The sequence below is a fragment of the Vicia villosa genome, linkage group LG3, assembly GCF_029867415.1.
Source record: "Vicia villosa cultivar HV-30 ecotype Madison, WI linkage group LG3, Vvil1.0, whole genome shotgun sequence".
In the NCBI taxonomy this organism is placed as follows: domain Eukaryota; kingdom Viridiplantae; phylum Streptophyta; class Magnoliopsida; order Fabales; family Fabaceae; genus Vicia; species Vicia villosa.
Window position 1 is genome coordinate 179,733,359 of NC_081182.1, and position 24,786 is coordinate 179,758,144.

The following is a 24,786-nucleotide window of genomic DNA, read 5'->3' on the forward strand; positions in this document are numbered from 1 at the left end:
TTCTTCACCTAAATTTTAATGTATTTTTCTTTTCTTTTCCTGTCAAAATTCACTACGGGAGAACGATTTCCAGACCCCGGGTCCGAGAAGATATTGATCATAATAATGAATATTAACGGAGGTAAGTATGACTTATTTTTTTTGTCATTGTTTTAATTGTGCAGGTGATTAGATCTGTTTATATATCTGTGTTGTCTTCTTATTTGTATTATTGTGATGACTATTTCTTCCAATTAGTATTGCATATTCATTACATATCAACTATTTTATCTTATTCATATTATATGAAATGCAGGGGTCCCCAAGTTGAATCAATCAGAGTTGGAGACAACGTGTGAAGTTTTCAACAATATCATTAATAATAAGACAGACGGGTACCCGTGCATTGTTGTTTTCAGCAATCCATACATGATCAGTTACCGAATTCAACATGCAGTAACACTTCCATCTGCACTGTATCACCGATGAATCACTACTTGCAAATCAAAGCCTCGCATTCACCTGCGATTTGAAACAGCGGCGAGAAGTTCAAAGCAACACAAATCCACAACAAAATTTGAAGCTTCACGACTCAACATCATCATCAACGCAAAAACAACAGCCTCATGCATCACTGCTCGGTACAGTCCCTTTACTTTCAATCAATGCATTGTTGTTTATTATTTTCCACAATTTTGTGAGTATTTTGTTAGATTTGTTGTTGCCTTTTCATTTTGCTTGATGAAAAGAAGGTGATATAGAGGTTTGATAATTGAAAAGAAACAGAGATGAAGAGGTCGTGTTGTGTTAAACAATATTTGATATTGTTTCTATATTTAAGGAAGCATGGACTTCATCTTTGGCAATAACACTTCTCTTTTGGAGCACTGTCACATTCAATGCAAATATTGAAAAGTTTCAGTACCGCACAAGCTAGAAAATCATCGTAGGAAACAACTGATTATGTATTCTTGAGGTGTGTAAGTTACCATGGTCCATTGTTAACAATCTCATCTTATGTTTCTTTTGAAGTATTACACGACTGATTTGTCTCCAATGCCATTGTAGATGCATTATCGCAAGTAAACAAGAAATTTCATATGCATATCTTGGACGACCGTGGCGACCTTTTGGAAGGGTGTCTTTGGCGTACACTTACATCAATCCGATATACGACAAGTTGTTGTGAAGCAGGCACTGCTGCTGATACAGAGGCATTAACAGGTACCGAAATACTATCCGTAGATTCAATACTGAATAGAGCTAGGAAGTGTCACTTTTAGATACTTTTAGAAAAGCATGTAACATATCAGTCGCGGGAATTTTACACTGCTGAATAAAGGACTTCCTTACCAAAAATGAATCAATATTTATTGTCTGATCAAATATTTAACTCACTGGTCTTATAATGTTGATGATGCATAATTGCAGCCTCGAAAAGCACACTTCCTATTGAGAAGCTCAGTCCTGAAGTAATTGTTTCATCTCTTTGGAAAGAGAACAAACCTTGAAACACTAAGTGTCAAAGAGAATAAACCTGCAGCTGCGGACAATGAAGATAGGGATCCAACGGTATTACTCTTATCTTTTCTTACTACCATCTGGATGTTATTTCAGCCGTTGAGTTGTGAAACTGTTCCAGCCTTTCATATTTATGTTCCAGCTTTTTTGATGTAAATAATATATTTGTTTCTATATCAAAAGAATTATACTTTGGGGAAAAAGAAGGATGTTAATTGTTTCTATTTGCCAACCTTATTGTCCTAACTGTATAATGCTGAATGAAGGTTAATCTATTTAGTGAGAACACTTGCAGGCTGAGAAGGCAACATTTGAAGAAGAAAGAAGAGGAGGTAAAATCTCATTCTGAAAACATATTTGAAACTTAAGATCATAAACATTTCTGAAGGATAGAAAAACACTTAGAAAGGGGGGGATTGAATAAGTGTGACTTTAAATCTTGAGCGATAAAAATAAAATGCACAATTATTTTTATCCTGGTTCGCTGTTAACGAAGCTACTCCAGTCCACCCCCGCAGAGATGATTTACCTCAACTGAGGATTTAATCCACTAATCGCACGGATTACAATGGTTTTCCACTTAGCCGCAACTAAGTCTTCCAGAGTCTTCTGATCACAACCTGATCACTCCAGGAACAACTGCTTAGTTCACTCCTAAGACTTTTTCTAGAGTCTACTGATCAACACGATCACTCTAGGCTTAGTTCACTCCTAAGACTTTCTGCTTAGCCAACTGCCAAGGCTTCCTGCTCAGCCAACTGCCAAGACTTCCTGCTCAGCCAACTGCTAAGACTTCCTAGAGTATACTGATCAACTGATCACTCTAGTTCCTTACAACTTAATGTAATCTATTCAAGAGTTTACAAATGCTTCTTAAAAGCGATAATCACAACTGTGATATTTCTCTTACAATTTAAGCTTAATCTCACTAAGATATTACAACAGCAATGTAGTGAGCTTTGATGAAGATGAAGATTCTGAGTTTAGATTTGAACAGCGTTTCAGCAAGTTTGATATAAGTTGATTTTGTGCAGAATCGTTAACCTTGCTTCTCATCAGAACTTCATATTTATAGGCGTTGAGAAGATGACCGTTGAATGCATTTAATGCTTTGCGTGTTCCGTACAGCTTTGCATTTAATGTTATACGCTTTTGTCAACTACCTCGAGCCTTGTTCACGCTGTGTCTACTGACGTAGCCTTTAGTAGCTTTAACGTTCCTTTTGTCAGTCAGCGTAGTCTGCCACGTGTACTTCCTTCTGATCTGATGTTTGTGAATACGACGTTTGAATATCATCAGAGTCAAACAGCTTGGTGCACAGCATCTTCTGATCTTCTGACCTTGAAGTGCTTCTGAGCGTGATACCATCTTCTGATTTTCAGTGCTTCTGATCTCATGTTCTTCTGATGCTTCCATAGACCCATGTTCTGATTCTGCTTCGACCATCTTCTGATGTCTTGCCAGACCATGTTCTGATGTTGCATGCTGAACCATTCGAGACACATCTTCTGAGCGCTGAATTATGCGTACTCTTTATATATTTCCTGAAAGGGAAATTGCATTGGATTAGAGTACCATATTATCTTAAGCAAAATTCATATTATTGTTATCATCAAAACTAAGATAATTGATAAGAACAAATCTTGTTCTAACAATCTCCCCCTTTTTGATGATGACAAAAACATATATAAATGATATGAATTTGCGATCAGAAAGAGTAGACGGCAAAAGACAAATTACACAGCTATAGCATAAGCATATGAATATGTCTCCCCCTGAGATTAACAATCTCCCCCTGAGATAAATAATCTCCCCCTGAAATAAATACTCGAAGAACTTTGATAAAAGACTTCCCTGATTATTTCGGTAGAGACGATCATATAAGCTTCTGCCTTCAGAGAATTCATAGCTTCTGACTTCTGCTTCCATTGGACAGCTTCAGAACTTGAATTTCTTTGATCTTCAGAACATTCACAGCTTCTGACTTCTGCTTCCATTCAGGACAGCTTCAGAACTTGAATTACTGGATCTTTTAGAACATTCACATCTTCTGATTTCTGCTTCCCTCGGATAGCTTCAGAACTTTGAATGTCTACCGACATCACTTCATGCTAGATTTGTATCAGAACATTGTTGAATGTACCAGAGCATCATCTGAGCATCTCTACATCCTGAAATGTTACAGAACAAAAACTAAACGACAAAAGTCAGCATGAACGAGTTAGAACATAAAATGTATATTCAAATACATGATATGTATCAGAGCCAAATGTATCAGAGCATTTAGGCTAAAAACATGTATCAGAGCAAATAATGTATCAGAGCCATAACATTATATGTATCAGGGCAAATAGAATTTTGTCATAACAGGATAGACAATGATATTCAAATTCTATTATCAGTGCTTCTGATTCATTCTTCTTTCTTGCTTCTGATCTCTGAAGCTTGACAGCACTCAGCTTGCTTCAGTTTCCATGGTTTTGCTTCTAGTGTTTGCTTTGAAGATTCACTTCACTTCTCTGTACCTGCAAAACACTTAAACCATATAGAACTTGCAGTTCTTGTTAGTGAATGTGTGGGAGCCTTTACCCAGCAACTGATAGATTTAATCAAATCATTTTGAAGATTCACTTCACTTCTCTGTACCTGCAAAACACTTAAACCATATAGAACTTGCAGTTCTTGTTAGTGAATGTGTGGGAGCCTTTACCCAGCAACTGATAGATTTAATCAAATCATTTATCATTTATCTTTCTCCCCCTTTTTGTCATAACATCAAAAAGAATATATAAAAAGATTCAGATGCACAAAACAGAACACATGGAGGAAGAAGATGATTTCATTAGGGTTCAACCAATGGGTACAAAAGTACAGGATGAAAAGATCAGATGCACAGAAACAAAACAGATGCAAAGAAAAGAAAGAAACACCACAGACTCAATCTAAGATGGCCCTAGTCTTGATAAGATCTTGGCCAGCATCTCTTTAACATCGTTGTTGTGTCCTTCTTGCCTTTCAATGAAAGCATCATACTTGTCATTGAGTGAGCTTTGCTCATCCTGTCTCCTCTGAATCGCTTCTAGAGTCCTTGCAAGACGAGAAGGTTCATCAGAGGAAGCTTCACCGCTTTCAACCACAGGAATGACAACATGATCTGCAGCTTCCATAGAAGTATCATTTGCTGGGATGTCCTCAACAGGGTCTGATTTAGCAACATGATCTTCAGCATCTGCTTCTTGCATAGAAGCATCTCCATATTCTGCAGCAGGAATTTCCGAGTCGCCATTCTCAAGTGCCTGAAGAATGGCAGCTAGATTCCTTGGAGCAGAGGGACCTTCAACTTCTGGTGGGTCAACAACTTCTGGAATGACCAAGCTAGGGTCTTTCTTAGAAGGGTTTTCCCTCAGAAAGTCAAATAAGGTCTTGAAGTCTCCAAGCAGAACAGGATACTCAGGAATCCAGATAACCATGTCCCTGCATGGGTTTGCTTCCATTGCAGCAGCCAGTCTCAATACTTCCAATTCATCCACAAAGGGCTTCTCTTCCAAAAGATATCTTCCTTTGAGGCGAGCAAACCAGAAGTCTTCATAATTCCTCAGAATTCCACGAGGCCGTGGGGCAGCAGCTACACAGGCTTCCTGAAGTTCTAAAAACAGAGCATCTGATTCTCTGCGAAAGATCCTCCAGAAGTTTCGCATAGCAACATCATTCAATCCAGAACTTTCAGCGAGTCTGAGAGTATCAAAGGTACTTCTGAGATTCCTCTTTATGTTGTCAAAAACTACACCGATAGGATATACGGGGCGGGATTTTATTTGGGTTTTTGAAAAGGCAGGTTTGGAAGTGAAGTACGGATGAGGTTCTCTATTCAACCTATAAGAAGATTCTGCTTCAGTATCAGAATCTAACACTACCACTTCAGCTTCAGGACGAGGCTTGGGAGTGTAGTTGCAATCACGGAGCAGCTGCTCATGTGATGCAGAGGTTGGAAAAGGAGAATCACAAGGATTGTTTTGAGAGGTGGAGGGAGAAGGTTGAGATGGAAAGAGAGTTTGAAGGGGTTGTATATTCAAAACAAGATTGTCAACAGCTTGGTCAGAGACAAGATTAGTGGAGGGTGAAGGAGACGGAATGGATTGAGGAGATGGTGGAGTTTTTGTAAGGGGAAATGGTGAGGGAGGAAGAGAATTGGATTTGTTTGCATGTGAAGAAGGAATGGTTATAGGGGAAGATGGTGGTGTAAGAATATGGACAACAACGGGTGATTCTGATGAGGCTTTTTCTGGTTCAGGGGTAGGTACAACTTCTATTGGTGTAACTTCTGATCGAACAACAGGAACAGAAATAGGTTCAGAGATGCATATACCTTTGGAACCTTTCAGAAGCGCTTTGGTCACGTCCTCCGTTTTCTTCAGCTTTTTACTCTTCGGCTCTTCAATAATCTTTGCTTTGCCTCTAGAGATTTCTTTTCTTCTGGCATAAGCCTGAACTTCTTGTTGATTTTCAGCTTCTTGAGGGATATTGTCTTCATCAGAGCTTTGAATAATCATTTTCCTTTTCTTGGTTATCTTCTTTTCAACAACTTCAACTATCTCATCATTTTTGTTTGACTTCTTCTTCTTTTTCTCTTTCTCAAAGTCATCAGATACGGCCTTAACAACATTAGCAATCACCTTTTTAGAAACCTCTTGTTTCTTAGAGACAACAGAAGGATAATCATGCTTTCTTTTAGTTCTTTCTTCCCTCTTGCGATTTACTTTGAAAGGGGCACCTTTGTCTTGATATTTAAAGCTCTTATTCTCTTCAAGAGATTTCAGATAAACAGTTTTGACTTCAGGTACCTCACTATTGAAGAAGGTTTCAAAGTCAGCCAGAACTGGTTCTCTTATGGTTCTTGTTCCAGCTAGAGGTTCAGGAACTTTGAGAAAAGTGTCAATGATTTTCATCTTCTTTAAAGAGAAGGCATTCAGACAAGATCCAGTGATGACAGCAAGATCTTTGATGATACCTTCAGACTCCAGACTTTCAACAATCTTGGAATGTATCAGAAGGTTTGTAATAATCCTACCAAAAGGAATGGTTGTTCCAGCATTTTCCTTTCTGAAGGAATTTCTGGAATCCTTTACTGCTTTCCACATATGGTTGAAGATAATGTAGATCGCATCAACCTTCTTCTGAGTGGCAATGCAATAAAGAATATACCTTTGATCATTACTGATGAAGTCCGAGGCATGAGTTGATTTCCTATGGTAGAAACACCCGAGAAGGATCTTTGCCCAGATTCTGTAGATATCTTTCAAATTCTTAACATGTGTAGTTTTCTTGACATTTGAATAGAGAGTGGATAGAATATCTTCCACATCTTCTCTTTGATCAGATTCAAAAGCCCCTTCAGGATTTTTCAGGTCAAACATCACTCTTAGGATGTTTTCAGTAACAACGACAGACTTTCCATGGACAAAGGAGAGAATAGCTTTTGGTGCAACCACAGCATGTACCCAGAACTCTTTGACAAGATCCGGATAAACAGGTCCAACGAACTCAGCAAACAACGAGGTCCATCCTTGAAAGATGATGTCTTCCTTAAGATGAAATTGATTTTCTTCAAGGTTATCAAAGTCGACCATGAGTTCACACAAAACTTCCAATTTGTCTTTGGGGATGGAGCATGCAACAACAGGGGTGAGTTCCTGGTGTGTTTCATCGTGCATATGAAGAAGAGTAGATGAACCAGCAAAATGAGATGAAGAAGCAGCCATTGAACCAGAACGATCAAGAGAGAAGAACAAAAATTGGGTTTTCGGTTAGGGTTTCAGAAATACTAAGAGGCTTTCAGACAGAATGTATGCAGGAAGAAAGTGAGACAAAGGAGCGAAAAAAAATATGAGATGATTTGAAATGAATATATAGGAACGGATTTTAAGACAATAAAAGAATTAAACTGAACAGTTTCAGAATCAAGAGAAATCAATTTTATTAAATGATGAGTGACGTGAGGAGAGAGAACGTGGTAAATGAAATGATTTAAAACAGTTACCTAGGTCGGCGTCTTTTCAACTGCACGCTTTGTACAAACCGTACAGACACGTGTTCATCATCAGATAATAGATGACAGCTGTAAACATCAGAGAGATTTTACGCCTTCAGATTCTGATCACTGCTTCTGAGATGATCAAGTTTCTCTTCTGGAAATACTCCTTCTGAAGTGTGCTGATATAAGACTGAATGATCTTCTGATCCATTACTTTTTATATACACAGCTTCTGGAGGTTCACTTCTTTGTTCTGCAGCTTCTGATAAGATAAAACTGTATCTGCAGAAATTCTTAAGCTCTTTGTTTCATCAGAAATAAGTTTATCATCAAAACAGATGTTTATTGATTTGTCCACAATTAATGTTTCAATGTTGTATATTCTGTAGCATTTAGAGCAATCAGAAAAATCAAGAATGAAACACCAATGCTTTAGAGACAAACAAAACAGATGGTTCCAAGACTAATAAACTTTCTTTTCTGAATTCCTACAAACAAAGTTTCTTCAACAGATTTAAGAACCAGAACTTGAAAGACAATCTTTCTTCCCTTCAAGTGTTGAGACCAACTTGAATCCAGGTGTCAAGTCATGTTGAATGTTGTCTTCTTTGTTATCAAGAGAATCTGCAAAAGAAATAATCTTTTTCTTTGGTACCCACATCTTCTTGGGTCCTTTCTTGTTAGATTTTCTCAAGTTCTGATTGAACTTGGGTTTGACATTATAATCAATAAGAGGAACAGCATGATAATTCTTAATGTGAGTTTCATGATATTTCCTAGGTTGTGTCACATGCTTCTTAGTGTGTGTTATGTGAAAACTTTGTGCAGTGAGGTGTGCCTAATATCATGAGAGTGGCCATACTTGAACTGATCATACAATGGCTTGTATGTAATTTTCATTTCATCAACAGGTTCAAGTTTGTATGGGGTTTCACCCTCATAACCAATGCCAACTCTTTTGTTTCCAGACACAGCATATATCATAGAAGCTAGCTGACTTCTGCCAATACTTCTAGATAAGAACTTTCTGAAACTTAAATCATATTCTTTCAGAATATGGTTCAGACTAGGAGTGGATTTTTCTGAATCAGAAGGAGATCCAACATTATTGGATAATTTTAAAAGTTTTTCTTTTAATTCAGAATTCTCCAACTCAAGCTTCTTTGTTTCAAATTCAAATTGCTTTTTCAGCTTTTTGTATTTGAGACTAATCTGAGACTTGAGTTCCAGAAGTTCAGTTAGACCGGAAACTAACTCATCTCTAGTAAGTTCAGAAAATACCTCTTCAGAATCTGATTCTGATGTAGATTCTGATCCGTCATCTTCTGTCGCCATCAGCGCACAGTTGGCCTGCTCATCTTCTGAATCATCTTCTGACTCATCCCAGGTTGCCATAAGACCTTTCTTCTTATGAAACTTTTTCTTGGGACTTTCCTTTTGAAGATTTGGACATTCATTCTTGTAGTGTCCAGGCTCATTGCATTCATAGCACATGACCTTCTTCTTGTCAAATCTTCTTTCATCAGAAGATTCTCCACGTTCAAATTTCCTTGAACTTCTGAAGCCTCTGAACTTCCTTTGCTTGGTCTTCCAGAGTTGATTTAGCCTTCTGGAAATCATGGACAGTTCATCTTCTTCTTCAGATTCTGATTCTTCAGGATCTTCTTCTCTGGCCTGAAAAGCGTTAGTGCATTTCTTGATATTTGATTTTAATGCAATAGACTTACCTTTCTTTTGAGGCTCATTTGCGTCCAGCTCTATTTCATGACTTCTCAAGGCGCTGATAAGCTCTTCCAGAGAAACTTCATTCAGATTCTTTGCAATCTTGAATGCAGTCACCATAGGACCCCATCTTCTGGGTAAGCTTCTGATGATCTTCTTCACATGATCAGCCTTGGTGTATCCTTTGTCAAGAACTCTCAATCCAGCAGTAAGAGTTTGAAATCTCGAAAACATCTTTTCAATGTCTTCATCATCCTCCATCTTGAAGGCTTCATACTTCTGGATTAAGGCAAGAGCTTTTGTCTCCTTGACTTGAGCATTTCCTTCATGAGTCATTTTCAAGGACTCATATATGTCATAGGCCGTTTCCCTGTTAGATATCTTCTCATACTCAGCATGAGAGATAGCATTCAGCAAAACAGTTCTACATTTATGATGATTCCTGAAAAGCTTCTTTTGATCATCATTCATTTCTTGCCTTGACAGCTTTACGCCTCTGGCATTTACAGGATGTTTGTAACCATCCATCAGAAGATCCCATAGATCACCATCTAGACCCAGAAAGTAACTTTCCAGTTTATCTTTCCAGTATTCAAAGTTTTCACCATCAAATACCGGCGGTCTAGTATAACCATTGTTACCGTTGTATTGCTCAGCAGAGCCAGATGTAGATGCAGGTGTAGGTATAGTCCTTTCACTTTCATCAACCATCTTTTAAATGAAGCGTTTTTCTCTTCCTGAATCTTTTCTAAACACGGTTAAGTGCTTGCACCTTAGAACCGGCGCTCTGATGCCAATTGAAGGATAGAAAAACACTTAGAAAGGGGGGGATTGAATAAGTGTGACTTTAAATCTTGAGCGATAAAAATAAAATGCACAATTATTTTTATCCTGGTTCGCTGTTAACGAAGCTACTCCAGTCCACCCCCGCAGAGATGATTTACCTCAACTGAGGATTTAATCCACTAATCGCACGGATTACAATGGTTTTCCACTTAGCCGCAACTAAGTCTTCCAGAGTCTTCTGATCACAACCTGATCACTCCAGGAACAACTGCTTAGTTCACTCCTAAGACTTTTTCTAGAGTCTACTGATCAACACGATCACTCTAGGCTTAGTTCACTCCTAAGACTTTCTGCTCAGCCAACTGCCAAGACTTCCTGCTCAGCCAACTGCCAAGACTTCCTGCTCAGCCAACTGCTAAGACTTCCTAGAGTATACTGATCAACTGATCACTCTAGTTCCTTAAAACTTAATGTAATCTATTCAAGAGTTTACAAATGCTTCTTAAAAGCGATAATCACAACTGTGATATTTCTCTTACAATTTAAGCTTAATCTCACTAAGATATTACAACAGCAATGTAGTGAGCTTTGATGAAGATGAAGATTCTGAGTTTAGATTTGAACAGCGTTTCAGCAAGTTTGATATAAGTTGATTTTGTGCAGAATCGTTAACCTTGCTTCTCATCAGAACTTCATATTTATAGGCGTTGAGAAGATGACCGTTGAATGCATTTAATGCTTTGCGTGTTCCGTACAGCTTTGCATTTAATGTTATACGCTTTTGTCAACTACCTCGAGCCTTGTTCACGCTGTGTCTACTGACGTAGCCTTTAGTAGCTTTAACGTTCCTTTTGTCAGTCAGCGTAGTCTGCCACGTGTACTTCCTTCTGATCTGATGTTTGTGAATACGACGTTTGAATATCATCAGAGTCAAACAGCTTGGTGCACAGCATCTTCTGATCTTCTGACCTTGAAGTGCTTCTGAGCGTGATACCATCTTCTGATTTTCAGTGCTTCTGATCTCATGTTCTTCTGATGCTTCCATAGACCCATGTTCTGATTCTGCTTCGACCATCTTCTGATGTCTTGCCAGACCATGTTCTGATGTTGCATGCTGAACCATTCGAGACACATCTTCTGAGCGCTGAATTATGCGTACTCTTTATATATTTCCTGAAAGGGAAATTGCATTGGATTAGAGTACCATATTATCTTAAGCAAAATTCATATTATTGTTATCATCAAAACTAAGATAATTGATAAGAACAAATCTTGTTCTAACAATTTCTAACGCTTCCTTTGAAGGTTACTTCTATGCAAGATTCTCCATTTGTCCCATTGGAGGAACTAAAGGACTGATGTCCTTTTAGAGGGACAAAAAGGAATGACAGTAAAAAAGAGAAGGATAAATTCATAGCAATGTTGAAAGAGAAGGTTGGAGAAAAGTAATATGGTGCTGCTAGATCATAGAAAAGATACAAGGTTTCTACTATATTGTTATCAAAAGGTTGACTGACATCAAGGGAAGAAACAATTTTAGCCCTCTTTTAGAGTTTCAAAATTTTGTAATCTTTGCAGTGCCGAAAAGTTTGACATTCTAGATGAGAGCGCGAGCCGTGGTGTTTAGGATATCAGGCGACAAAGCTTCCTTCTCTGGCTGTGGATTCTATGGTGCACCGGATACACTTTGACATCATGTTGGTACACATTACTTTAAAGAATGCTACATTGAAGGCTCCATTGATTCCACTTTCGAAAATGGAAGATCCATTTACAAGGTAATTTTTCCATTGTTTTGTTATTGGTATGGAAATTTTTCTTCTTATATTCCCTTCTCTACCTTTCTGTTACAACTTTTGCTATCCCCTTTCTCCGTTAAGGCTTTTGTGCTGAATCCGGTTTTAATGAGTTATGCACGTTCGGTTTAGTAAGTAGGTCGATTTGGTTTTTTTTGAATTCATGCGTAGCTGCTACATTTATTCTTGGTTCTGGACTACTGTCTAATTGTTTCTCAATCAATGACACCGCTCTTGATTGGAATGAGTCAGGAGTTTAGTCAATCTGTTGAGCATTTGCTTAATTTTTGTTGTTCTTTCAGAAAGAAGTAAAGCTGCAAAATTCTTAAGAGCTAATGAAATTATTATCTTTGTCGATTATGAACTTCTTTTTGCTAACTTGACAAGTTATTGTTATGGACTTTTGATTATTTTGATTCTGAATTCTACTTTTGATTGCAGAGACCAAGGTGGTCATCGAAATTTGATCTGGAAATTCTTGCTGCAAGGTCAGAGATTGACCTTGCTCTTATGGTAACACATGACAAGGAACTTTATGCTCCTCTTTTTTGCAATCGTTCTATGTTCAAAAGGTAAGCTTAACGATGAACGAAGTTGTTGAACAGAATATGAACTCAATTAAAGTAAGTTTATTTCATTGTTGCATATGCAGGAGCTATGAACTGATGGAACGCACGTTAAAAGTGTATATATATACATGGAAGGAAAAAAACCTATATTTCATCAACCTATACTTAAGGGACTATATGCGTCGGAGGGTTGGTTTATGATGTTGATGGAGGAAAATAAGCAATTCATTGTGAAGGATCCTGCAAAGCCTCACCTATTCTATATGCCTTTTAGATCACGTATGTTAGAGTTTTCCGTTTATGTACGTAACTCATAATCGGACAAATCTCCGTCGGTATTTGAATGATTATATAGATACGACAGATATTATTCTGTTATGATTTTGATGGTTGAATTGGATTCCTTTGATAAAAGTCTTACATTTCATGATGCAGGATCCATACGAAACAAGGCATCATATGGAATACTGCATAAAAGCCTTATGCAATTCTGATATAACTCAAGGCTTTAAAATATGAAGAGACGTTTCTCTTCCAGAAACTATGGTTCGCTCGGTACGAAATCCTCGAAGAGATATAGGTGGAAAGCCTCCTCAGCAAAGATCCATTCTTGCTGGAAACATGCACAGTTATTTGCGTCTGATATTGCTAAAGCGCTGGAAAGACAAAGACCCTGAGATGAAGATAGTCAACCCAATGCCTCATGGTGTTGCACACAAAATGAGTTACATCGAACACATGAAGAGTAGCAAATACTGCATATGCCCCAAGGGATATGAAGTCAACAACCCTCGGGTGATCGAAGCCATATTTTACGAGTGCGTACCTGTGATCATATCTTACAACTGTATGCCATCTTTTTTTGAGGTTTTAAATTAGGATGCATTCTTATTAATCCTTGCGGAGAAAGATATTCCAAACTTGAAACAGATACTTCTTTCAGTGCTTGAAGAGAGGTATCTTAAGTTACAACTCAATGTCAGAAGAGATCAGAAACATTTCCTTTGGCATACAAAACCTCTGAAGTATGAGCTGTTTCACATGACACTTCACTCAATTATGTATTATAGAGTGTTTCAAATAAATGTGAAAAAATAATGGATATGAGTTTGAGCCACATGTGGTTATGCTTTCTAGCCTACAGCAGAATCAGTCCCTGCAATGTGTGTGGGCTTCTTGCAATTTTCAATAGACCAATTCAAAGATAAAAATTGTAAACAGATTTTTGTTTTTGATTTCCATTTCATTAGAGTTTCCGCCCTTACCTATAATCACATATTCTTTTAGTATCTACACACAATTTCATGTTTGAATTCTCAACTACTATTATGCATATCTGTCACAGATAATTATGAAGTTCTTGCATTTGACAATTGATCCTAGCTCTGTACTTAAGAATATCCATGTCATATGCCTTAATGTTTATGATGTTTTCATGTATCTAACATTTTGATATGCCTTAACTATGAAGCTTGGTTATAAATTACAATGTGTAAAAATGGTCATGTGTTATACTGGAATAGTTCAGTTGCTTTTTCTATTTAATTTGACTTTGTTCTATAATAGTTCTCAGTAATAGTACTATCCATTCACTTTATAGATTTTTTGTGTTGTTTATTTCCTATATTACATATTTAGTATTGAATGTAATTTATTTATTTTTTCTTCTTAAAATATGACCTATGCAGATTATGTCCATTGATTTTGGTTTAAATTTTTTAATTTTTATTTATGTATTATATATTTAATACCATTATATCAAATGATTTATGTAATTAAAAATATTTAAAATTATAATATTAAATGAATAGTAAAAGGATAATTAAATTTTGTAATATTAAATTATAATATTAAATATATTAAATTTTATAAATATTTAATATATGATATGAATGAGAGTGCATGTGATGTGAGTTAATAATAAATTGACATATTCATTGGCTTACTATATGGGATGTAACATATATTTCGTGGTTACACATTATACCATCATCCTATATAATTAAACATTAATAATTATTATTTTTTTAACCCTATTAATCTCAATATATTAACTAAGATTAAAATAGTAGGTTACCAACTTAGGCCCAAAATATTACATTCTACCATTTCGTAAGATACTTTGACTAAAACTTAGGCTCACACTATTCAAAAATAATTTATGCTTTTTACACATCCTTTTCATTATATTAACCTATGTCCTAACTTTGGATCTTTTACTAACACCTCTAATTTCCTTCAACCCAAATGCACAAAAACAATGGGTATCCATGCAAACGTACGGGTAACCATACCAAAATTCGTGCGAAGTTATTTTATTTTGTTACAATTAAAGAAAATAAAAGTAAATATATTTAAAATATTGTATGAATCTGAACAGGGGAAAATGTGTTATTTTTTAATTATTTATGTTACTAATATCTATGCAATATTTTTTAAAATTGCGCGTAACACAGCGGTACAATGCAATTGTTTCACATAAAGTTAATGATAAAACTATTGAATATTAACGGGAACATGAAATTATTGCTCAAACTACTGAATATTAACGGGAACATGAAGTTACTAATTAAAATATTGAATATTAACGGGAACATGAAGTTACTAATTAAAATATTGAATATTAACGGGAACTTGAAGTTATTGATTAAAATATTGAATATTAACGGAAACATGAAGTTACTAATCAAAATATTGAATATTAACGGGAACATGAAGTTACTGATCAAAATCTTTAATATTAACGGAAATATTAAATTACCGATCAAAATAAACTCAAAATAAATAACTCAGACCTATTCACTATTACTTTACAATACTTTTACCTATCACTATCCGACGAAATAGTTATGTATGACTGCATATCAACGCTTTCATCAACACCTGCAAAAGAAGATCTCACATGCTTACCCTTCCCTTTGTCACACCTTCCACCTTCACTATTGTCCTTCGGTATATTTGCAACTTTACTAATACCCTCGAACGAATCTTGCCCAACAACAACTTTTCCATTCCCTTATGGTTTACACACTATTTTTCTTTATGATAACCTTTAATCTAACTTATAATCTTTTTCTAACATTTCTGATTTCCCTAGTGTATATATATATATATATATATATATATATATATATATATATATATATATATATATATATATATATATATATATATATATATATATATATATATATATATATATATATATATATATATATATATATATATATATATATATATATAAATTATTTGTATAAATAAATATTGAATGAATTTCTTTTAGTATTTATTGAAAAAGAACATATTAAATAAAATCAATTAAAATAATTTAATAAATAATTTTAAGTTTTAAAAAATTAAAAACTAAATTTAAATATTTTATATTAAATTCTATTTAAAATCCGCCTTAGGCCTCAGTATATATTGGGCCGGCTCTGATTGTTTCAACTATCAATCGAGTTATACTTACGAATAGATAAATTATAATTTACATTGACATTGAATTTTTTTTGTACAGAACATATTCTTACAGATTGTTTGATTTTTTTGTGTAGAACATGTTTGTCGCTGGAACAGACACATCATGAAGTGCCACAGAATGGGCCATTGCAGAACTCATCAAAAACCCAAAAATCTTAGCCCAAGTCCAACAAGAGTTAGACACTGTTGTGGGTCGAGACAGGAACGTAAAAGAAGAGGACATACCAAACCTACCTTACCTACATGCAGTCATAAAAGAAACATTTCGTTTGCATCCATCAACACCTCTTTCCCTTCCAAGAATTGCTTCAGAAAGTTGTGAGATTTTTGGATACCACATTCCGAAAGATGCAACTGTTTTGATTAACGTATGGGCCATAGCCCGTGACCCAAAGCAATGGACTGACCCATTAGTATTCAACCCTGAAAGATTTTTACCAGGTGGTGACAAGTGTGATGTTGATATTAAGGGAAATGATTTTGAAGTTATACCTTTTGGTGCTGGACGTAGGATTTGTGTTGGGATGAGTCTTGGACTTCGTATGGTTCAACTTTTAACTGCTACGTTGGCCCATTCGTTTAACTGGGAACTTGAAAATGGACTCAAACCTGAAAAAATGAACATGGACGAGGGTTTTGGACTTACTCTTCAACGAGCTGAGCCATTATCAGTTCACCCTAAACCCAGGCTCTCGCCACACGTGTACTCGTCAGGTTTCTGATTCGTAACATTTATATTTGAGAAATTTTCTTTTTGTGATGCACCTTAGGTTTCTTTATCTTATGCTTAATCATAGTAGTGAATAAATGGTATTTTTTTAGTATGTTGGTGTGAGAGGATCCCAAAAAGGTTAAAGATGTAATTTTAGTTTGTTTATGCATTTGTATTTCAAACTTGTTGGAATTAGACTCTCAAACCTTTGAGTAATTCCTTATCGTTAAAGATGACAATGAAGAAAAATAGGATTAGGGTTTGCGGAAATATTAAAAGAGAGGGAGAAAGTATTTTCTGCAGAGTTTCTCTCTGCCCACAATCTGTTGAAATTATGTTATTCACTTGCAACTGCAACTTCTGTGAATACAAGTTATTGACTTGATTACAAACTAATGAGGGTTACTCCCTATTTATAGATTTAGGTTAGCTTTCTCCCTAAGCCAAAGCCCAAAACTATAAAAGCCCAAAATACCTATTTTGGAGCTAAATCAAATCTAATCTATTTTAAATCTAAATCAAATATATCTAGATTTAAAAACAAACTTATGTGTAACAAACTGTTACACACTTCGACACACCTTGTGTTCGAGTAACAGCTTCGACACAATGAATTACAAATTAACACACCACCTAATTCATTGTGTCTAAGCTATCTACATTCATCATAGCTCTTAGTCTTCTGAATATTTCAACCAGCACTCCCTTTGTCATGATATCTGCAATCTGATTCTCAGTTCTGCAGTGTTCCAAATTCATCTTCCCTTTAGCTACCTGCTCTCGAAGATAGTGGAACCTCATTTCAATGTGCTTGCTTCGACCATGTGCTATCGGGTTCTTCGCCAGATTGATAGCTGACATGCTATCGATCTTCATGGTAATTGCTCCATGATCTTTACCTGTTATTTCTTCGACCAAGTTCACCATCCACGTTGCTTGACATGCACAAAGAGAAGCAGCTATGTACTCTGCTTCGCATGATGATAGTGCCACTACTGGTTCCTTTCTCGAACTCCAAACAACTGGTGCACCACCTAGCATAAACACATATCCTGCTGTGGATTTTCGATCCTCAGCATCACTACACCTCAGTATCCTCTTCGCCGCTGCTAGGTGCGATACCTTTGGCTTCTGCATGAATCTACTTATCATACCTACACTGTATGCTAAGTCAAGCCTAGTGTGACAAAGGTATCTCAATGACCCAATAAGTCTTCTGTATTGGGTTGGGTCGACATCCTCTTCATCTGGGTTCTTCGACAGTTGCAATCTTGTTTCAGCAGGTGTCGAAGTCGAATTGCATTCTTCCATCTCAAATCTCTTGAGAATTTCACTTGCATATCTTCTTTGATGCATCATCAAGCCTCTACTACTCTTGTAGAATTCGATGCCAAGGAAGTATGAAATTTCGCCCAAATCCGACATTTCGAATTCCTTGCTGAGATCACCTTTAAAGCCTTCGATCTCTTTCTTGCAGCTACCTGTTATCAACAAGTCATCGACATAGAGACATAGTATAAGCAATTCGCTCTTGCTTCTTTTTACATATACCCCATGTTCAGTTGTGCACTTCACAAATTCTTTCTCCCTTAGGAAACTGTCGATCTTCTTATTCCAAGCTCTTGGAGCTTGCTTCAGCCCATATAGGGCTTTATGCAGTCTGTACACTTTTCTCTCTTCGCCGTGTTTCACAAACCAAACTGGTTGTGTAACATAGACTTCTTCGTCCAAGGGTCCATTCAGGAATGCACATTTAACGTCCATCTGACACATGTTCCAATTGTTCATGTTTGCCAGACCAACAACCAACCTGATCGTTTCGATCCTGGCAACAGGTGCAAAGACCTCATCGAAGTCAATTCCTTCTTTCTAAAGAAATCCTTTCGCCACAAGCCTTGCCTTGTGTCGAGTCACTTCACCTTTGGGATTACACTTCACCTTGTATACCCACTTCACATCAATTGCCTTCTTGCCATGAGGCAATTCGACAAGTGATCAAGTATTGTTGTCTTCGATGGACTTCAATTCTTCATCCATAGCTTTCACCCACTTCGAATTCTTCAATGCCTCAGTTGCATTAACAGGTTCGACATCTGCATAGAAAGCATAATGTACCAGCTCACCTTCATCATTGACTACATCATCTGATGTAATCACACATTCTTGCAACCTTGCAGGCATGTGTCTTGTTCTCTGAGGTCTGCCTGGGCCTGCATCACCTTTGACTTCTTCTTGTCGAACTTCTTATCTTTCGACTTCAGTAGCTGGTTCGTCATAAAGAATTCTCACTGAATCCTTCTTGACATTTTCAGTCCAATCTCATTCTTTAAGCTCATCTATGATCACGTCCCTGCTGATCACTACTTGCTTGTTCACTGGGTCGAACAACTTGTATCCTCCAGTCGAATGATATCCTATAAGAATCATTTGACTCGACTTGTCATCAAGTTTTCTTCTTAACTGATCTGGCACATGTCTATGTGCTATAGATACAAATACCTTCAGATGACTCAAGCTAGGCTTTACACCAGACCAACATTCTTATGGAGTAATTCCTTCTAGCTTCTTCGTCGGACATCTATTTAGAATGTATGTTGCAGTTGACACTGCTTCTCCCCAAAATTCTTTAGGTAAATGCTTGCCTTTCAACATACTTCTCACCATATTCATGATGGTTCGATTCTTCCTTTCTGCAGTTCCATTCTGCTGTGGAGTGTAGGGTGGCACCACCTCATGCATAATCCCTTCTTTCTCACATAACATGCCGAAATCTTTCAATACATATTCTCCACCACCATCAGTTCTCAAAACCTTGAGCTTTCGACCACTTTGTCTTTCGACCATAGATTTGAACTTGACAAATACTTCGATCACTTCACTTTTCTTCTTGATCAGGTAAGTCCATAGTTTTCGACTGAAATCATCTATGAATGTAACAAAGTATTTGTTACCTCCATTCGAATCCACCTGGATTGGTCCATATACATCAGAGTATATGACATCAAGGATTGCCTTCGACTTGCTTCCTGCATCCTTGCTGAAGCTATTCTTGTGCTGCTTCGCCTGCACACATTCCTCACATACCTCATTTGGAATGTCGATTTCTGGCAGTCCTGAAACCATATTCTTTCTTTTCAAGTCTCTGATGTCATTGAAGTTGAGATGGCCTAGTCGATAGTGCCATATCCATTCATCTCTGCTAGCCGCAGTTGCAAGGCACTCGTGCTCCATCACATTGAGTTCGATCTTGAAGGTTCTATTCTATGACATAAGAGCCTTCAAGATTAACCTCCCACTTGCATTGACAACTCTCATCATCTTGTCTTCGATCAAAACTTTGTAATTCTTTTCGACCAACTGCCTAATGCTGAGTAAGTTGCTCTTCATGCCTGGTATGTACAACACATTGGAAATTACTGACCTCTTTCCATCTTTCCTCGTAATCATTACATCACCAATACCTTCAACTGCTAAAGTATTGTCATTTGCAAATTTCACCATGTTCTTCATTGAGGGTTTTATGTTGACAAACCAATCTTTTCTTCCAGACATATGTGATGAGCATCCTGAATCCAAGTACCACTGGTCCTTGAATTTATCTTCATCTTTTGTTGTGACCATTAGCAACATCTCTTCTTCTTCTTGTTTTGCAAGCTTTGCATCACTTTCTTGACTTTTATTCTTTTCTGGACAAGCTGTCGAATAGTGACCATACTTCTGACAGTTGAAACATTGAATGTGACTCTTGTCAGGCTTTCGACCACCACCTCTTCCTCTACCTGCAGCACCACCTCTTTGGTTGCCTTGATATGAGGGTTTTCTCTGATTCGACCAATTTCCTTCTTGCTGATTTCGACCAGTCTAATTGTTGTAGCCACCTCTACCTTTATTTCCAGTCCAGCTTCCTTTGCCTTTCTTTTCATTTGCTAACTGAGCCTGCAGAGCCACATCGTTCTTCGACTTGCCTGCAGCTCTTTCAGCCATTCTTTGTTCATGAGATTCAAGCGTCCCTTGAAGCTCTTCTTTTGTCAACTTCGACAAGTCCTTCGACTCTTCTATGGCTACCACGATGTGATCGAACTTAGGAGCCAAAGACCTCAATATCTTCGAAACAACAGCTTTTGTTGTTAACACTTCTCCACATATCTTGATTTGATTCACTAGTTTCGTAACTCTAGTGAAGAAATCAGTTATGCTTTCGCTATCTTCCATCTGAAGCAGTTCATACGTTCTCTTGTGAGTTTGTAACCTCACCTCTTTCACCTTTTCTGCACCTCCAAAAGATTTTTCAAGAATCTCCCAAGCTTCTTTTGAAGATTCTATATCACTAACCTTTTCAAAATTATATGGACTCAGACATTGATGGATTATAAAGAGAGCTTTATAATCTTTCTTTTTCAATTCTTTATGTGCAGCCTTTTCTTCCTCCTTCGTACCTTCTGCAAGCGGTTCTATCCCTTCTTTTACATGATCCCAAAGATCTTGACAACAAAATACAACCTTCATCTGCTTACACCAATTCTCATAGTTATCTCCTTTCAGAATTGGTAGTGTTGCTGGAAAATGCCCATTCGGATGATTCATTGCCATCGCCATTCTTCTTGCCTTGAATCGATTAACCGGAGCTCTAGATACCAGATGTTGGAATTAGACTCTCAAACCTTTGAGTAATTCCTTATCGTTAAAGATGACAATGAAGAAAAATAGGATTAGGGTTTGCGGAAATATTAAAAGAGAAGGAGAAAGTATTTTCTGCAGAGTTTCTCTCTGCCCACAATCTGTGGAAATTATGTTATTCACTTGCAACTGCAACTTCTGTGAATACAAATTATTGACTTGATTACAAACTAATGAGGGTTACTCCCTATTTATAGATTTAGGTTAGCTTTCTCCGTAAGCCAAAGCCCAAAACTATAAAAGCCCAAAATACCTATTTTGGAGCTAAATCAAATCTAATCTATTTTAAATCTAAATCAAATCTATCTAGATTTAAAAGCAAACTTATGTGTAACAAACTGTTACACACTTCGACACACCTTGTGTTCGAGTAACAGCTTCGACACAATGAATTACAAATTAACAAAACTTTTATGTAAATATATATGCCCTTTGTTGAAGTAACTTGAAAAATATATATAAAAGTTTAATTTTTTTTTTTTAATTTTAAAATTAGTAATGACAACAACAAAGATCTAAAAAGACCAAAGTACATCTACTATTATTCTAAATCAATATGCATGCGTTATGGTTCGGTTTTGAGAAATCAATATGAAATTTAATCTAAATCTAGTGGTTTTCCCAAAATTATTCAGACACATCTACTATTATTCATTTTTTTGATGTTTTTCTTCTATTTTTTTGGATTGATATACAATTTTATTTGAATAAGTTTGAACTCAAACACCCATATTTTCGTTCAAACACTTATTATCACTACTCATTTATTTTCCCATTTCAATGGATGAATTGAGTATGTTGGAAAAAGTATGTTCAGTGGAGAAAATAAATGATACTTTGTTTTCTATAGGTAACATCAAAGTTCTTGATCTGGATGGTTTTCAACTCATTTTATTGAAGAAGAATTAGTATATTCTTAGTTTCAATATTCTATATTGCCAAAAGATTTTTTTTTAAACTCTTAACAACACCCAATTCTCTCTTGTTTCCCAAAGGTGTTGATCCTGCAAATTTTTTCTTTTTGACCAATATTCTATAAGTTTGCGACACAATATATCTTTAACGGGCTATAGAAAGTGATACATATGATTATTTTTCCCTATCAAATTAGCTTTATAGTTGAGAGAAGTAGTATTGATAATACTCTTATTATGTAAGAAAGAGTTCATTCCATATGCATTCTTCAAAGCGAAAATATTATTTAATGGTAATTAAGTTAGATCTTGTCAAAGAATATATTGGTATAATTTCTTCTTCTGGAATGAACATTAATAATAATGCAATATCCTCTCTTGAATTTTCACCTACTTGTGATCGCAGTCAATGGGATATTTTGACTCCTTGTCTTTTTGTGATTTCTATGAAAAAGTTAAACCATTTAATCCTTGATAAGTATAATGGATGTAACCCATTATATGTTCGGTGATGACATCCTTTTAATAGTTGAAGTATTTAATGATCGATTTTATACTGCCTTTAATAGTTGAAGTATTTAATAGTGTCACAATTAAACTCTTTAGTTGCTAAAATTATTGATATATTAATTGATTTTATACTACTCTATATTTTATTTATGAGAAGTTACATTCTTTTATTAATTTTGACTTTCTAATGGCTCTATAATTTTGTTAGCGAGCTTTTTTCAAAAAAAAATATTCTAGCAAGTATTTTTATATTAGAAAATTGTCTTTTAATATATAAGGGGTAAAAAAAATTTGTGCCCCTAAAATTATGGGGCCCTGGGCTCCTGCCCCACGAGCCTGTGCTCAGGGACACCCCTGGTTCCAGTATTTATGTAGCATTTTCCCTCAGTATGGAAGACAAATTCGGTGAGTAAATCTGAGCGTATTTTAGTTTCATTTCTAGAATATCTGGTGCTTATGAGTTGAATCTTTTAGTAATAAGTTATGGAGTAAGATTTTCTAAAAATATTTAATGATATCAAATCAATTTATATGACTATTTAAATTGAATGAAGAACAATTCAAATCAAATCTAATCTTCATCAATATCAAATATGCTGCTCAATTCAAATGCCCATTGGAAAACAAAACCCAGCAGACGAATCATTATATAAAGACTCCTCTTAACAATAAAGAAGTCACTCTAGTATTTCTATTCTTGTTTGTTTTAAACCTCTAAAGTAGCTTAAATTATATATTTACGCCATACAGATTGGTTCTTAGTTGAGTTGTAATTCAATATCTTTAACTTGTTTTATGTATAGATCAACGAGGTTAGTGATAAGAGAAAGTGAGAAGGGTTCTCATATTCAGGGGGAATCCTAAATAAAAAGTCACATGTAGTATTAGGTAGAGGCATTGGATAAGGAATTAAATGTGGAGAGAGAAAATCATTCCTTATTATTGTTAACCATTAGATTGAAAAGAATTAATGGTCAAGATGTGGAGTAAGTTATAATGACTTACTCTTGGAGTAAATATAACCATCCTCTTTTAATTATAGTTAATAATTAATCGTTTTTATTAAGAGATTAATTTCTATGCACTGTCAGTGTAATTTTTTTTACACAATCAGTACATCACAACCATTCAAAGATGATACTTTATGGATCATTAGATTAAAAGTCAAACATTATTAAAAATCTAACGACTACAATTAACTGACAGTATACCATTTCTTCACATTGTTGGTGCAAGTCAAATCTCATTTAAAATATGGAACAAGGTCCAAAGCAGGCTTCAAGAAGCCTTTCCAATGATAAGTCTCTTTTGGAATATCAGGGGAGTTGCTAACGCTCCGTCAAGATTAGCGCTTAAGAGGCTCATCAATCTTCACAAACCCGGTTTTGTTTTCATTGTTGAACCTAAAATGAGTTATAACAATTTCCTAACCAATTGGTTTTCATAGCTTTGTTATCATTCCTTTGCCTTCAGCTCCAATCCCATACCGGCTCTTTGGTGTTTTTGCAGGAAGGATCTTTATCCTACTATTCTTCATATTGTAGACCAGTTTGTAGCGTACACTATTAGTATGGATAACAATGTTCTAGATTTCGCGGTAATTTACGCTTCCACCAATCATTCCAAAAGGAACACATTATGGTGTGATCTCAATGATCTGCAGCTTTTCCATCATTTTTCTTGGCTCTTTATAGGTGATTTTAATGCTATCATGGGAGCCCATGAGCATAAAGGCAGTAGGTCTCCAGCTAAAAGTCTCATCTCGGATTTTCAAGCCTGGACTACTGCCAATAATTTGATTCATATACCCACCAAAGGTGTATTGTTTATTTGGTTTAATAAGCATTCACAACCTTATTTCTTTGAAAGGACCCTTGATCGTTGTATAGCCAATCAATTTTGGATTAATAATTTTGCTCGTACCACGGTGTCCACTCTCTCAAAGCTTCGATCCGACCATTTTCCTATTCTTCTGGAGTTTTATTTCAAAGTGGCTTCTCCTTTTTCGTTTTTTTAAGGCGTAGCTTTTGCATCGAGGCTGCAGGTCTCTTATCGAATCCAGTTGGGGGAGAAGTTAGTTGGTTGTCCC

At 36.1% G+C, this 24,786-nt stretch overlaps 2 pseudogenes; both read left to right on the forward strand.

Moving 5' to 3' along the window:
* Positions 1 to 105: 105 nt before the first annotated feature.
* LOC131659465 (probable glycosyltransferase At5g03795) lies at positions 106 to 13,502 on the forward strand (annotated as a pseudogene).
* Positions 13,503 to 15,961: 2,459 nt separating this feature from the next.
* LOC131662635 (flavonoid 3'-monooxygenase-like) lies at positions 15,962 to 16,665 on the forward strand (annotated as a pseudogene).
* The last annotated feature ends 8,121 nt before the right edge of the window (positions 16,666 to 24,786 follow it).